Consider the following 5,798-nt stretch of genomic DNA (forward strand, 5'->3'; position numbering starts at 1 on the left):
CTGCTTCCCAACTCTGGCACTTACAGAATGCAGGTGGAAAACTTACTGGTGTAGAGAACAATTAAAGTAGATTTCACACCTGTCTCAATGGTAGTGGCTTGAAATTTCTTTATTTGGTATTTTCAGGAGAAATTTTTTTTGTTTTGTTTTGTTTTTTTTTTGTTTTTCGAGACAGGGTTTCTCTGTATAGCCCTGACTGTCCTGGCACTCGCTTTGTAGACCAGGCTGGCCTCGAACTCAGAAATCCGCCTGTCTCTGCCTCCCGAGTGCTGGGATTAAAGGCGTGCGCCACCACGCCCAGCAGAAATTTTTATTAAGAATTTTTCACTTGTAAACTAAACTACCTCCTGTCAGTCCATACTGTTAACCAATCTCCTTCAAAATCTCATCCTCTGGAACACAAAACTATGCTGGATTGAGAACCATTAAAGATAAAAGAATACATTGTGCTAAGAAGCTTAAGTAGTTGACAGAGAGATATTTTGCTCTCAGGAAGAAAAATAAGACCATTCTAATTATGGCATGTATATAAATATAGATAATAAAGCATGTCTAGAAGAAAGTGAAATGACAAATTATCTTCTTTGGACTCACTTTGCAATACACAGGTGTGCTCTTAGGCACACTAGTTATTCGACTTTATGTGAAATTAAAAAATATTCTGTATGTCTGTTTATCTGAAAATGGAAATAATGAAACCTGTACTTTATGAAGTTGTGAAAATATTAGGACTTATCACATATTAGACTCTATAAAACACATTTCTGCTATAACTATTTTCATTACATAATTATAACATCTTCCTCACTTCATTGTTTAGGTACACAGCAAAATTAGTTCACGTTTCCTCTATTCCTCTGTGATAGGAAAGGACTATTATATAGGAAGCAATAGTGAGATTTAGTAAATAAGACAAAAATTGCTTTTCGTGTACATTATATGATATAAACTGCAATGTAAGACTCATTTTTTTAGCCCTTCCCATTTTCCTATTGATACAGAAACGTCTATCGTAATCTTAGCCACTACTTTTTAAGAGGCCTACTTATCAAAACTTCACTTGTTCTGAGTTGGACACTAAAGAATTTTGCTATTACAGCAATCTGCATTAAATAACCCTGAGTAGACAATTTGCTAATATTCTGATAGTTTAAGAAGCTGCACTCTTATGCCAGCATTAACTAAACATACTCAAGAAGTTTATGAGTCTGTTGACAAGCAAATTCTGACACTACTAGGTTGTTTAATTTTACCAAAGGAAAAAAAATTAAAACTGCTAAGACATGAGAAGCAAAAGCTACTTAAAAATTCAAAGTCAAACCTAGTGGCACAGGCCTCCAATCCCAGAGACTCAGGAGGCTGTGGCAAGGGGCTCTCAAGTTCAAGTTCAGCCTGAACAACTCAGTAAGATTTTTTTCCTAAAAAATTTAAAAAGGAGTGACAATTGAAAACGTGCTAAGGGGGCTGGCAAGATGACATTTTGTGATAGGAGCTCCTTACCAAAAATATTTAAGTATTGTAAATTTGATTAAGTATGTTGGGAAACCACCAGTAGAGATTCTTAGTGGGTTTTACTGTGGTAAATTCTTTTTCCTTATGCTACTACACCCAAGAACAACTGGTTTCCTATAAGGCATCTGAAATTTCTCAGTTCCTTAGGCTACAATTAGAGTCAAGATTCCACCACAGTCAACCTTAGAACTAGGTTGCAGCCTATAACTTCTTAGAAGGGAACAAAACCCTCATCTGTTTTATTGCATGTTTGAAAACCATATCTTGTTATGTAGCTGGAGATGATTTCAATCTCATGATCTTACCTCAGATTCCCAAGTGTTGAAATTATAGGCAAATACCAACAGGTCTGAGCTAACACATCTTTAATTCTATTTAAATCTAGCCAGCTGCTTCTGTACTTACATAGTCAAATATCTACTGAATTACCTGTCTCCTAGCAATACAAAATATCGGACAAAAAGCAATTTAAAGAAGGGTTTATTGTAGCTTAGTTTGAAGGGCTACATTCCATCCTGGCATGGAAGGTAGGACACTAGGATCAGAAGGCTGCTACCCAGTCACACTTCATCTGCAGTGAGGAAACAGATAATAAATAGGAAATAAGAGGCAATAAAACATCAAGGCCTGTACCCAGTGAGCACCCTCTTCCAGCAAAGCACCGTCTCCTAAAGGCTCCATAGCTTCCCCAACAGTGCCACCAGCTGGGGATTCAGTGTTCAAACACATGAGCCTATGGGGGATATTTCACATTCTGACCACAGCATCTACATGAGTATGAATTTTAGTATAGGGAATGTACCTACAATGGATATACATAGGTTAAGATGTCATGAATAAAATGGCTATTTACTCCTCAGTTTAAGATATTTATTAATAGCTCTGCTAAAACCATGTTGTTCACAAATACAAGTAGGAACCAATGGATAGAGTATCTTTAGCAACTGAAAAATATGGTGTCATTATACTTAGATAACAGTGACAAAAGTGAAATAAGATATAACAGAGGGAAAGAGGGCAATCATCAAAGGAGTGGCAGACCCTCATAAACTTGGCTTTCCAATTAACTGTGACAAAACCTACCCTCTATCTACCTCCAACTTGTTCTACCATGGAAGAAAATTGACATATTACTATACTAAAAAAGGATTAAATTTTTAGGAGAGAAGACAGATTAAGCTTTTGGATATGAAAATTTCCTTTCATATTAAAATATATTATGTGGTTTCACTGAAAGATTTCTTCTGTTCCTGGGTACGAAACTATGGACTATGTAATACGTACACTGAGTACGCATCCCCTGCACAGAGCTTTGAAGGATTTTATTGTAATCCATTATGAAAGCTGCAAAACTAAGACAGAATTACTCATTACTAATAAATTTTCTGAGTGCAGAAAATCATGCAAAATGCATATTCTTTCCACTATTTTCCATGACTTCTAGACATACTTGACTTTATATAAGTATGCAAATTGGGTTCAAATAGGTCTGCTCATACACAATCAGAAACAAAACCGTATGAGCCTAATATTGGCCAGCAAATAGTATGCAAATATAATTATATGTAATATTTCATAGTGAACTAGTCATATTCACCTTTGCTAGGCATTTTTCTTATCAATGAAGTAAATCAGAACAATTAGTGCCAGATATTACCTGTGGTACTGGAATAAATAATTCAAGCCTATCTGAATGATCTCTCAAAGTTAACCAGTTTTTTAAAAATATAAATTTTATTTGATCACACATCTCTAAAGCATTAAAAGTTTGAGAACACACTGAAAATATAAAAATCAATTAACTTATTAGTTATATATAGGTATTATGCTTACATAAAATGAGTAAGAAAAAACTAAAATTTTACTATTTCTTATAATTTCTCTATATAGTTTAGACATATCCACTGCTTGCTTAGAAAAAGCTTCTTGCTTGTTCACAAAACAAGAATCTACTTATTACATAAATTAAACAAGACTTTTTTTTTTTTTTTTTGGTTTTGTTTTTTTTCGAGACAGGGTTCCTCTGTGTAGCCCTGGCTATCCTGGAACTCACTCTGTAGCTCTTGACCAGGGTGGCCTCGAAGTCAGAAATTCGCCTGCCTCTGCCTCCTGAGTTCAGGGATTAAAGGCATGCACCACCAAGCCTGGCTTTAAACAAGAAATTTTTATGAGCCATGCAAAGGACCTTACTCTATTCAAAGAAGCAGGCCTTCAAACAGTTATTAAAAATGATTATTATACTCTGACATCTTGTGTCTTTACTTATCTAGGAACTGAATTAAAAATGTGTATTAATTGGGTGAAACAGTCAAGGCAAGACAGAGGGAAACTATTCAAATTATCAAGACCTCTACTCTTAACACAGTTATGAATTCTGTAAAATGGAAAGAAAAGTAAGTAAGTACATTTCAAAAGTGAAAGGTGAATTTTATGGATTGACCAATAACAATCTTATGGATTGACCAATAACGATAGCTACATTGTAGTACTTGATGGTTGGTAAGGGAAACAGAATAATCACGTACCTCTTATTAATAGGTATTAATAGGTATTCTAGATATGTGTCACTGAGTTATTTCACTGTTGCACAAACATGGTAAAAGACCACCAATACACATTTATAAGGCATGGCCTAAATATGATAAGAGATTTGGTAAACAACAGCTGTATGAAGATACTTCTGGTTTTACATGGCCTATACTATTAAGCTTGTGTTTTGACTATGAATACAAGTGGAATGATAAAAGTATGGATCAGTAAACAAATGAATCATTAGTAGTTTATTTGTGCTATCCATAACAGTGCTATACTTTCATATGTTGCTGCTGTGTAATTATGACACTGTGGCAACTAAGATGTCACTAGGTCACAGGAAGAGAGCATTCATTCAGTTTTCAGTTTAGTATGATCTAACTGGACCAGCATCACACAACAACAATGACCAAAGCATCATTATGGGGATATGCTTGTTATGTCAATGGAAGAGATATTTTTTTTTTCTTTTTCTTTCTAGCACTTTGGCTTTGTAGTAAAGGCTAATATTTCTGAAGTGCTCAAATAAGAATTTATTGAATAAACTATAATGTAAAATAGACTACTTTTAGATTTCACTTCACGAAAAGCCTAAAGCAGTAAAATGCAGAGACACAAAGAGAAAGGTGCAAAAATACTCATCAGCAAACTGGCTGCTCTACATTTTAGTGATGACACATTCCTCATTTATGTAGTGAATTCCAACAGTACTTTCCTATTTGGACTATTATTAACTGGTTGCTTCTCCGCAGGCACCACGTCCTCATCTTTGTTCTGAGTGACAGTCAATCCCTAGCCCCGTTATACTGTTTGTTTAGAATGGAATGAATGAATGCATGAATGAATGTACTAGCTACAAACTCTCATATGACTATCTCAACGGCACAATCCTTTTCCAGCCATCAGTTAGCTTTACTTTTTTCTTTTAATATGAAAATAAATGACGTCTTTAAAAGGTTCCAAGGCAAACGAGAAAAACAAAACAAACAAAAAAACCCCACGTTCCCCGAATTCCCACAATTTCAGACGAACTTAGTCAAATGGGCATTTACTCGATCCCACAACCTAGCTTAAGCTCCTGAACCAGTTGCTGACTCACTTCGTTATAGATCCGTGCACATCATTATCTCCGATTAAAAAAAAATAATAACATTCTCATCGGTGCCTTTTTTTTTTTTTTTTTTGACGCCACAGAAATGTGCAAAATAATCACGCCAGACAAGAACAGGCCTCTCAGCCTACAGACATCAACGCTGAAAAGAATGCGTCCGGGAGCGACTCCGGGATGCTTTCTCTCTCTCTCTCTCTCTGGGGGGTTCTGACAAATCCTACCGTAAAGTTCCGGCTGCCTCATCACGGACCGCCACAGGTTTTAGCCTGCGCGAGTCGCCAGCGGCCACCAGGGACCAGGGCCGCAGAGCCTGAGGCCCCTCCCCCGCCGCCTCCAAACCTACGCCCCCACCCCCAGCTTTGGCGGCTCCGAGTTCCTCACCGTGTCTAGACTAAGGGGAAGCGGCCGTGTCTCGGGCAGAGGCTGAGGCACGCACGGAAAGTCGAGCCCCCCGCGCCCAGGCCGAGGAAGGCCCGGGGACCGAGCCCGCGCGGCACGGAGACCCCCGTGCGCCCCAGAAGCCCTCCACAGAATAAGCCCGCACGAGCTCGTCTCGCGAGATTCCCGCGTGTTCGCGGACCTCCAGCTGAAACCTCGCGGCCTCTCCGCCAAAGGGGGACTGCGGCGGGGTGGGAGGGGACCG

General features: G+C 38.0%; 1 protein-coding gene across 4 annotated transcripts in view; it reads right to left on the reverse strand.

The window, feature by feature from the left end:
* The window catches only part of Dzip3 (DAZ interacting zinc finger protein 3), a 63,534-nt gene extending 57,748 nt beyond the window's left edge, over positions 1-5,786 (reverse strand). For 3 of the 4 annotated variants that reach the window (XM_029470345.2, XM_021184722.3, XM_021184723.3), the window contains exon 1: positions 5,537-5,786. The gene's annotated coding sequence lies outside the window, so the exon portion shown is untranslated. Of the gene's footprint in view, positions 1-5,376; positions 5,460-5,536 lie in introns of those variants that run through there. The other variant, XM_029470344.2, reaches the window with a different exon arrangement.
* Between the last annotated feature and the right edge of the window lie 12 nt (positions 5,787-5,798).

This window comes from Mus caroli, unplaced genomic scaffold (assembly GCF_978045245.1).
Source record: "Mus caroli unplaced genomic scaffold, Mus_caroli_1 scaffold_17, whole genome shotgun sequence".
Classification (NCBI taxonomy): Eukaryota; Metazoa; Chordata; class Mammalia; order Rodentia; family Muridae; genus Mus; species Mus caroli.